Here is an 11,927-nt window from a genome sequence, read left to right as displayed (position 1 = left end):
TCCCTGTATGTTCCCTGTATGTGTTTACGCTCCAGTGTACTCAGCACCAGGGGACAGGGTGACCCTGAGGGGGACAGGCTCCTGGCTCCACCATTGTGTACAGAATGGATGCCTTTAAAACAGAAAGATCAAAACATGTGGGAATTAGATTAGGGAAGGAAAGCTCTTAGAAGTATTTCCCACATAAATTAGACTCATGGTCAAAAAAAGTTCACATGAACACACCTGTGAATGAGGCAAGCGATGATGTCAATGAATGTGACCACTTTAGGCCCTGATTGAATCTCGCTGGTGCCTGTGAGAGGATGGGGCCTATTCTGTGCTGGAGTGTGTGAGCCTGTGGGCAACATGTGACTGAAGATACTGTACGAGTGAACAATACAGTATCTGTTGACACTAGTATAAGTAGCTGTGAGGCATACTAGTTACAATTCCAGGTTTGTTACAGTCTGCATGGAACCTAACGCATGATTCTAAACTCAATGCAATGGTAATTTGGACATTACAACATGTGTTTGACCCACTCAGAGCTACTTTGGACTCAACGACCTGAACCACTGAAAGGAAAGAAATTCCACTGTGTCACCCTCTATCCCTACCCTGACATACATCCTCCCACACCAGCAATAGTCTGTCTGTGTGTAAGCAGGACTGTCATTATTAGCGTTGTCCTTCGTCGTTCCCTGTCGTTTTTGTCAAATTGGCCAGTGTAGCCCACTCAGCCTGTGAGTCTAATTGGTCAGTGTCGCCCACTCAGCCTGTGAGTTTAATTGGTCAGTGTCGCCCACTCAGCCTGTGAGTCTGTCTGTCTGTCTGTCTGTCTGTTTGTTTGTCTGTGTGTGTGTCTCTCTCTCTCTCTCTCTCTCTCTCTCTCTCTCTCTCACACACACACACACACACACACAAAATAGTCACTAAACCCCATGTTTAGTGACCAGCAGCATAGCAAGCAGCATACCGCCCTGCATACCACTGCATACCAAATATCCCAATGCCCTAGGGCAGTGATTGGGGACACTGCCCTGGGTAGGGTGCAGTCTTTTGGATGGGACGTTAAATCGGTGTCCGGACTCTCTGAGGTCATTAAAGATCCCATGGCACTTATTGTAAGAGTAGGGGTGTTAACCCTAATGTTTATTTGCAAAGTGTTCATTATTTCCACCACTATTCTGGCTGGACATCCCTTTTCAAGCACGCGTCTTGGGTACTTGTAAATTAACTAATAGGGAACCCCCCTCCCAGCTTTGTTGTGCGCGACTGGCTCCACAGTTGTGACTGGCTCCACAGTTGTGACTGGCTCCACAGAGAAGACGAGCCTCAAATTGTTCCTTTCCTTCTGTCTTTACTCCTCAAACATATAAACACACACTTGCCGACATCAGTACACCCCCTAACGTAGCGACAAATACTGCCCTCTCCCCCGTACCAATTCAGCCCCCCTCCCACCTCCCACTCCATTCCACTCCCATCTCCTGTGTACTGCCTCTCTATTTATGAGGCCTTGTCTTTTGCTGCCGATAGAGGATCATAACTCCCCCCGGCTCCCTCTGCAAATGAGATAAGGGCCCTAATGTGATTGAGTGGGACTCTCTCACAGCATAGGGCAGAGAAAGGGGGCCTGGGACTGAGTGAGCATCCAGAGAGAGTGAGAGAGGGAGAGAGAAAGAGAGAGAGAGAGAGAGAGAGAGAGAGAGAGAGAGAGAGAGAGAGAAAGAGAGAGAGAGCCCTACAGGCTAATTTAATAAAAAACCCATCAGCCTAATGGAGCCTGGGCCTGAAGGACTCAAGGACCACCCACCCTCCTACCTCGTCCCTCGTCCCTCCTCCCCCTAATCTCCTCCACTCCACTTCCGCGGTGTGGGATCCCATTGGCATTCATCACCATGCGCTCAGACGTCCAACACATGCCAAAAGAGAGGCGGAGAGCGGGAGAAGGAGAAAGAGGGGGATGTGGATGGCAGGGACATTGGGGGGGGGGGGGGGGTGAAAGACAGAGGAGGAGAGGGGCACAGAAGCCTAGTATAGTAATAAAGGATAATAAGATTTAGAGGCTATCATACAGAAAGGGTTGGGGGACTCAAGGGGACTCAACAATGCAGCACCGTGCCTTTCATGAAAGTCAGAACTTCTGCAAAGGATCATCCTCTCATGGCCAGGTACCCATTTCAGCAGGTCCACGGTCTTCGCATTAATAAAAGTACCTTTAAAGAAAAGTGAGAGGGGAACTTTCTACACAGTAAGGTTTGTGTATTTTAGTATCTGATGTTACAGTACAGAACATATTTTCTACAATCACACACCACTCCCCCCCCTCCATCCCCTCTCTCCTTTGTTATCTGTGATATATTTCCACTTGCTTTAAAAGTGAGGAAATTTGGACCAGCGTCAAAAAGTCCGAAGAGGACGTGTCCCTGAGCAGTTAAACCTTTCCTCTTCTCTCTCTCTCCAAATTTCCTCCGATCTCGCTCACACTGTGAGAATGACTGTCCTCTATGTATTCTTCCGTCCCAAAATGCACTTTTATCTTGTCATTTATTCCCTTCCCTGCTTACTATATATCGCTATCTTTCCCTCTGTTTTTTTTTTTACAGAGATCACAGGTTATGGACGGTGTTATGAATGAGAGGATTTTATGTACATGTGCTCGCTGAGAACTCAAATGATACAGAACACTACACTTTGGGCTCATTGTTTAGAGTGGTCTGTGTTACATGACGGACACAGGAGGAGAGGAGTGACGGAATTGATTGGTCAGAGGGTTGTTGCATCATTGTGAACAGGAATTAGGTGCGAGGCACTCCAATCAGGCTCTGCTCTATTCTGGACGTGTGAGTCTGCATGCCGGGCCCTGGGCGGAGGGGCCACTCGCTTTCTTACGGGACCGGGAAATGAGGACGAGGTTCATCTCTTCACTTTTGCCTGGGATTTTTTTCCCTTCGTGCTTTTCTTGGCTTGGAGCTATAAAAGCCGATAAGCATGCATGGCTGGTACAGAGCCTACGGAAGAAGAGGCTGGGGACTATCATAACCACGTTGTGAGGATAGAGAGGTAAAAAGGGATTCTCTGAAAAGTTGAGTTAGAAAAGTTTAGGCAGTCCTATGTTCTCCTCCAGAGAGGGCAGAGAAAGAGAGAAAAACTTGAACAGAGCGATATAAAAGCAGAACATTGAATTAAGCACATCGTAAAACGCAATGATGAGCGGTCATGGGCAAAGCTAATGGCTTGGCTTGGCTGTGTGGAGAGACTGAGAGGGTGACGGCAGTGGAGATTCCCTCCAGCCACACACCCACAGCCACACCCTGCTGCTGTGTCCATTAACCCTCTCAGGGACCCACACTACAATACATCACAGCCAGGTCCAATCCAAACACCAGGAGACAGAGGTCTGGGGTGGAACACATCGCTATGGTAAATCCCAGCCACTGAGGCGTCACACCCCATAAGGCTAAGCTAGGCAGTGTGTGATGTGTTTTCCATGGCTGTCCCCATCATCGCAGCTCTGAGATGGCCCATGCAGAGCTAATTATGGCACAGTCTTGTTTGTTAGGCAGAGGGTGGCCCTGGTAACAAACCGTACTGTAGCTCTCTCCGTGCATCAGGAATTCCACCGAGCTAGCAGCCAAGTTTTATAAAAAGGGATTCAGAAACACTGCAGGCAAACACTCATGTACTTATAGATGTTATTGGGGGATAATGTTTCTCGGCCAAACACACATATAGTAACAAACACATATGTCAGTGCCACACTAGCATCTAGTTTACGGCTTTGAAATATCTCTTTAATACCATACAAATATAGACAACACATTTCTCACAGACCAGTAATGCTGCCTGTCAAACAGAGAGAGAGAAAGAGAGAGAGAGTTCAGGAGGGAGAGAGAGAGAGAGAAAGAGGGTGTTTAACTCTTGGAGAAAGCAAATGAATAACAAAAAAATACCCTCATGTCAGTTCACTGTGCTTTGAGGCAGAGGTTCCCTCGATGTTCAGACCTCCTGCAGCTCACAGAGTCAGTCAGTTAATCTAGTACACAGCGAGGACTCTGCCTAGTCTGGCAGTGAGCCGCAGCCAGCAGCATCTCTGGCTTGTGATTGGATAACAAGAGGTTCTGGACTCAGTCAGGCCGCCAGGCTCTCCTCCTCTTATACTGTCAGCAGTTCACTTTTCCTATATAGTGCATTCGGAAAGAATTCAGACCCCTTCACTTTTTCCACATTTTGTTGCGTTACAGTATTTTTATAAAATTGATTAAATAAAACATGTTCCTCGTCAATCTACACACAATAGCCCATTATGACAAAGCGAAAACAAGTTTTTTGAAATTTGTGCAAATTCAAAATAAAAAACTGAAATACGTTATTTACATAAGTAGTCAGACCCTTTGCTATTAGACTCGAAATTGAGCTCAGGTGCATCCTGTTTCCATTGATCATGCTTGAGATGCTTCTACTACTTGATTGGAGTCCACCTGTGGTAACTTCAATTGATTAGACAAGGTCCCACAGTTGACAGTGCCTGTCAGAGCAAAAACCAAGCCATGAGGTCGAAGGAACTGTCCGTAGAGCTCCGAGACAGGATTGTGTCGAGGCACATATCTGGAAAAGGGTACCAAAACATTTCTGCAGCACTGAAGGTTCCCATGAACACAGTGGCCTCCATCATTCTTAAATGGAAGAAGTTTGGAACCACCAAGACTCTTCTTAGAGGTGGCCGCTCGGCCAAACTGAGCAATCGGGGGAGAAGAGCCTTGGTCAGAGAGGTGACCAAGAACCCGATGGTCACTCTGACAAACCTCCAGAGTTCCTCTGTGGAGATGGGAGTACCTTCAGAAGGACAACCATCTCTGCAGCATTCCAACAATCAGGCCTTTATGGTAGAGTGGCCAGACGGAAGCCACACCTCAGTAAACGGTACATGACAGCCCACTTGGAGTTTGCCAAAAGGCACCTAAAGGACTCTCAAAAAATTAGAAACAAGATTCTCTGGTCTGATGAAACCAAGATTGAACTCTTCAGCCTGAAAGTCAAGCGTCACGTCTGGAGGAAACCTGGCACCGCTCATCACCCACGGTGAAGCATGATGGTGACAGCGTCGAGCTCTGGGGATGTTTTTCAGCGGCATGGACTGGGAGACTAGTCAGGACAGGAAAATAGCTGTGCAGCGACGTCCCCATCCAACCTGACAGAGCTTGAGAGGATCTGCAGAGAAGAATGGGAGAAAGTCCCTGAATACAGGTGTGCCAAGCTTGTAGCGTCATACCCAAGAAGTCTCAAGGCTGTAATCGAGACCGCAGTTGCTTCAACAAAGTTCTGAGTAAAGGGTATGAATACCAATGAAATATTGATATTTCATTTTTTTTTGTACAAACATTTCTAAAAATCAGTTTTTGCTTCTTCATTATGGGGTTTTGTGTGTAGATTGATGAGGGGGGGAAAAAAACAATTTAATTACATTTAGAATAAGGCTGTAACGTAACAAAATATGGAAAAAGTCAGGGGTCTGAATACTTTCTCAATGCACTGTACACACACACTTTCACACACACTTATCCACACACATGGTCCATGCAGTGTGTACAGTATCCAGCCTAACAGCAGGGCACCAGGGGAAGCTTGGACGGAGAATGTGTGGTCATGAAATTACCCAGAATACTGGCAGCCATCCGTTAAAAGAGAGGCCCAGAGAGCACTCTCTGAGGCACTTAGAAAAACACACATAAACCCACACATCCATGTGGGTTGTTCCACCAATTAGGTGCCTTTTGAGTAGTTTAACTTGGTGATTTTTTAAACATCTATTTCACCTAGTTTTAACATTCTGTCATAAAGAGCTTATGTTCAACTTAATAAAAAACATGTTTCCCATCTGAAGAGTTACAACAACAACCAAAAATTCTATAGTAAGTGCCTATTTAGTGCAAAATAAGGTAAGTGGGTTGACCGTAACAGGGTTGACGACTTCATCTCAAATTACCCATAAATCCCCTTGTGACAGGGGGAACGGACGCTGGTGTGTGCAACAAGGAAGGGCAATTGAACGCAAGCTTCACAAAGACGTTGAAGATGTTTAAGCATTTCCAGCCTGTCTATCTATGGATAACAGGGTTGATGTGTAATTACTAGGGCTTTTCAATGATGGTGAAAACTTGGATCAATGTAATGTTGGGATTAAGTTGGTTAATGTTCCTAGAAGTCAAACAGGATGCACAGAGGGACAGAATGTTGTCACTTTAGCAAGTCTTTATTCATATTTTTTAAATCTGCTTTAATGAATTTTCCATGTTGTCTGTATTAAAGGGCACTACATGAATATACAGTGACAGGCTTTTAAAATTCTGTACTTCTACTTAAACTATCAAAGGGACGCAAAAGGCACTTATTTTGTGGAATTACTCACGCACACGTGTGCCCACACACATAAACACACGCACGCATACACACACACGCACACACACATGCATACACACACACACACACACACACACACACACACACACACACACACACACACACACACACACACACACACACACACACACACACACACACACACACACACACACACACACACACACACACACACACACATCCCACTCTTCTAGTTTTAATGCTGGTCTCATTAGTGATAGCTTTGCTTGGCTTTTCTCTCTGATGGGCCTCAGACCCATCAATTCTCCTTATTGAATTTGCCTCATCACAGGACTGACATCCTTATTTGAATCACAACAAGCCTTTATTCTCATTGTCAGAGTGTTGTTTCATCCCCCGTTTTGGTCAACTTCCACTCTCTGATCTACAATTCATGACTAAATCAGAAACATGCGTTGTTAGAAGTCCGCCAAATTCAATTTTACAAACTAAGCAGGAAAGCTGCAGGCAGATGTTCCACCCTGTTACTGAGGCGTAATAATATTTGTACGAACCTGAGGATATATAGCGGATTTATACCGTTCCACATGCATGCAAAGCCAAAGCACACAACTCAACATAGGGCCTGTTGCAAAATGCTGTCGTTAAAAGTCTGGATGCAGCTTAGTCCATGAGTCGGATGTACCATGCTCAGGATAGGATGGCATAGGACTGTAGAACAATAGAGTAGAGTGGCCCACAGAGAGGGAGAGATGGGGGGGGGGAAACGGGGTTTATGTACATTTAGGGACCTTTCACAGGAAAGCCTGGGCTCTAGCCCTGTCTGTGTCTCTGTCTGGGAAAGGAGAGAGCAGCCGGGCACAGGCCTCGGTCCTCTGGCATGGAGCCAAATTGGAGGAAACGGGGGAGAGGGGTCTTTCCAGGCACATATCATGACCACTAAGAGTCTGCTATTGGGGTGGCTGACTTGGATGTTGTGTGTTCAGTATTTGAGTGGTTTGTGTCTGTGTATGTGTGATTGTACATTAGCTGAGTGTTTTTCTCCCTGTATCTGTGTGCTTAGAGAGGTGAGCAGGGGGCTTTTGACTGTAGTGTATTCAAGGCTCCAGTAGCTTTGGTATCAGTCACAAAGCCAATGACATTCAGTATGGCTAAAAACAGCTCCCGTATAAAGTGAATATATCACGTCACATTGACTGATGATATTTAAGAATGGGCTTTGCTCTGCCCAGACTGCCAACCGCCTTGCCCACCGGGGCTCAACAACACACACAGATTTTTATCCCTGATAGATTGATGGGCAGTCGCGGCGTCACTAGCCAGAGGTTTTTTGTTGTTGTAAGTGGGACAATGAATAAATCTTTGATAGAGTCCCTGTTGTATCAGGACACTCATTCACTTCTCCCCCTCAGTCTTTTGCCTCATCCTCCAGCCTTGACGTTTTCTCCCCCCAAAAACATTGTCAACAGTCCGTCGTAGATAGTTGACTCATTTTTTGACATCATTTTTTTTTCTTCTTCATTTTTTTCCTCCGTCAACCACGAGTGTTAAAGCAGCTTTCTCCGTTCGACCCACATTCACACACTCACATTACAGCTTAGTCAGAAGTGGGTCACATCAGAGATCAAAAATACCCCCCCCCCAAAAAAAAAAAACTCTGCATGCCATTGAAAGCTTTCAAAGCAGCACCACCACTGCCGATGCACCAGAGGAAGCAGGAACTGCGGCTGCTGACGGCAACAGTAAAGAAGGTGTGTGTGTGTGTGTGTGTGTGTGTGTGTGTGTGTGTGTGTGTGTGTGTGTGTGTGCGTGTGTGTGGTGGCTGGGAAAGGGTGTGGAAGGCTGAGTCTGGGAGAAAGGCATTGTGTGTGCATGTGGTTTGGGTGTGTGGGTTGGGGGGTGGGCATCAGGATTGGCCGTGTTAGGCTTTTAGCGTAGTTCGGATCAAACAACTGGGGCTTAGATGGGGAGAGGGGGGGGGGGGGGGGCGAAGCACGCAACAGATGTGATTATTCTAGCTTTGTTAGATAGAAATATGTCACATTCAGACGAGTTCCTTTCTCTCCCTTGATCTCCAACACTCCTCCACACGGACCACTGAATCCCCAACCGCATGACCAATTGTCGGCATGTCACCAAGAGTATGATGAAGGGGAAATCATGACACTATCATCCATCCATCATCAACCTCTTCCCTCATGTGGACGTAAGTCAATAAATGCTGACGCGGCAAGAAACTCTCACCCCGGCCCAGGCTCCACCACATCTCATAAGAAATAGATGGAGAAGAAGAGAACATGTAGGGGGACTGGCAGAGAAAGGAAAGAAATATTGAGGTTTATAGAGGAAAGGAGCCCGAAAGAGAAAGAGGGGGAGAGGATGAGGGACCCGATAGACAGAAAAACAAACAGAAGGTGGCGAGCTGAAGAAAGAGAGGGGGTGGAAATAAATGGATGACAGAGGATAAAAGACTTAGCGGCCGGCTAGGTGGGTGGAGAGATTGGGAGGTTACATGGTTAGGGAGTCTCTATGGATCAGTTTCAGGCTCTTTAAGTGGATATATCCACTCTGAATGCACACATGTTTGCTCTTTATATCCAGCACTGATTCTGGCATGAATCTCTCTGGCTCTGTATCAAACCTGAAATGGTCACGCAAAGGCCACTATCGATAATATGGCAAGTCAAGAGGCTTTCTTAACCGAAGCCGTTATAAACTGGGTATCGTGTGCAGTATAATCGTCTGGATTCATTTCATGTGTGATTGAGTCTAATGGAAGAATGATCGCCCCCAATGATTTATTAAAGACAGGACATTAAAGTTGTGCGCTCTAAGAGGCACTTTACTCGGTGGCTCGTTCGATAATGACATCCGGTACAGACCAGCCCATTTAACCGCTGGAATGGGCTGAGCCCTGCATGTGGATCACTGGCCAGGTCTCTCTGCCGTGGGTATGGCTCAGTCCTGTCTGCCAGGATTGAACTGGATGACAGGGTGACCTTGCTGCCTGCTCTCTGCCAAGTTTGGCAACGGGTCTGTGGGCTGTATTACCACCCAGCCCCCCCTGGACAGCTGGCCACTGCCCACACACCCGTCCCACCCTTTCACACCCATTCCAGGCCAAACGCCCGCTCGTCTCCTAGATAACCAAACGTGTCGACCTCCTCCCACAGGAAATTCCCCCACCTGTTCCCTGCTGGGTGGAGAGTTATTCGTGACGGGGTTAATGCTGCTGGACCAAGGGAGAGAATGGAGAAAGAAACATCTGAGAAAAAGCGAAGTATTGTAGCATTGCATGTGAACGCAACACATGCTGACCACACGAATGTCAAGTAAGCCTCACATGGCAGAGAAGCCCATCCCTTGCACCCTCCATCAGAGTTTAATGGACTACTTCAGACTGCAGGCCTCCCCAGAGAGGGATTTGGGTAAGGTCAGGGTCAGGGTGTGTGCGTGCGTACGTACATGAAAATGTTTGTGTATAAGGGTGTCTGCGTACTGTCAGGATGGGAACGTCCAGGGAAAAATAAAATTGCCACTCCTTTTGAATTTCTTCATATTAGTAGAGATTCAGGAAATCTGTCCAGCTGATGATGTATTTCCACAGTAACGTCCTGCCTATAACTCCCAGACCACATGGGAAAGTTCTAAATACAGTACAGCATGTATAGTTCTACAGCACTATCACATCCTATCAGTATCGAATACTTCTCAACTGCACTGAGCACAATGAGTTCATCTCCACACCTCCATCTTCCTGGCTTACCGTGCAGCCTTCTCCTGGGATTATTAACACTGTCAGTGGTTAAGGTGTAACAGCAGGTTCTATGGTTAGGGTCAGAGAGTCAGGGGTTGAACATGGGGTTGGAGATACAGTTGGTGCTAGGGTTAGACATGGGATAGGAGTTGGAGGCAAGGCTGGGGTGTGTGTGTGTGTGTGTGTGTGTGGTTCTGTTGAACGGAAAGAGACTGAGGCTAGGTGTGTTTAGTCTGGTTTTTCTCTGGTCATCTCATCACTCCTCACGATGGCAGGGAAGGGCAGGAGAGGGCAGGACAGTGATCAGAAGTATAGAAGAGTCCTCAGCTCTTGGCTGTGACAAAGAGATGATCACAGGCTGGGGGGGGGGGGGGGGGGGGGTGAGAGAGACCTGGGGAGAATCTCAATTGCATATTCCTCATGTCCTCTCTTCTCGCCCCTCTTTCTCAAAACCTATTGGAGAAGGTCAGAAGGGAGGGACCTCTGGCTTTCTCCTCCGATGGGTTTTGAGAAGGAGACGAGGAGAGAGGACGCGAGACGTATGCAATTGAGATTCTCCCACACGCTGTGAGACATAGAGAAAGTACATTAACACTAAATACACCATAGTTCATTCCCAAGAGAAATATAGCAACCCACTACTCAACATGTCTACTCCATTAGCTCCTTCCCACCAGATCACTCAGTCAACCAACCCCAATGACCACAATCTGAGATCCTCTGTTCATGGGCCCATACAGAGGACTGCTAGGTCACTGCTTTTCTCTGCTAACACACACATCAAGCCCACATCCCCCCTCTGCCTCCAAACTCACCTATAAAACTAATTTGGCCTCTTGGGAAATAATCCAGAGTCTATTCACAGTTGGCACTCAGTCCAAATATTTAATTGTAATTTTTGTATATCTTATTTCGTTCCACTCGCTCACACTCTCTCGCTCTTTCTCTTTGTCCGGCTGATCCCCAATTGCTTTGTAGATAAAACCATGTTGTCTTTAAAGTCCGAATGAAAAACAGATCAAGGGGAAGTGAAAATAAGTAAACATATTCAGGCTGTTTGCAGTATGGTCATTTGGAAGTCATGTGTGGGGTGATATTTGGTTTAATTCTCACAAAACTATCCTTCATAGTTTTTTCTACTCCGTTTTGAAACGCGAATCAATAATGTATACTAGGACATTAGTAATAAGGAGAATCAACAATGTATACTAAGTTATTAGTAATAATGAGAAACAATAATGTATACTAGGACATTAGTAATAATGAGAATCATTAATGTATACTAAGTTATTAGTAATAATGAGAATCAATAATGTATACTAGGACATTAGTAATAATGAGAATCAATAATGTATACTAGGACATTAGTAATAATGAGAATCGATAATGTATACTAAGTTATTAGTAAGAATGAGAATCAATAATGTATACTAGGACATTAGTAATAATGAGAATCAATAATGTATACTAGGACATTAGTAATAATGTCATATTCAATCTGGTGTCGTTGCTTTATCACTTCTTCTTCAGTTCAGACATCCTCTAACTGGCATTCATTTAAAAAAAGAGAAGCAATTTTGTTCTATCTAAGGCAATGTAATGCATTTGCTGTACATTGGGTTCACTCTGAATAAAGACAGGGGAAATCGATGCATATTCCATTACCTTAACTGACTTACGACCATTATTGTCCTTGTGAAGCATCTTATCAGTGGTGTGGTGCAGTCTCTGGGCAAGTGCTTACATTATGTAATGGACCATTTATTCGAATGAGAAATACCCCCTTCTCCCCCTTGGTTATCAT

Source organism: Oncorhynchus mykiss, chromosome 6 (genome assembly GCF_057628025.1).
Source record: "Oncorhynchus mykiss isolate SJ-2025 chromosome 6, ASM5762802v1, whole genome shotgun sequence".
NCBI lineage: Eukaryota > Metazoa > Chordata > Actinopteri > Salmoniformes > Salmonidae > Oncorhynchus > Oncorhynchus mykiss.
Note: the sequence above shows the minus strand (reverse complement) of the source record.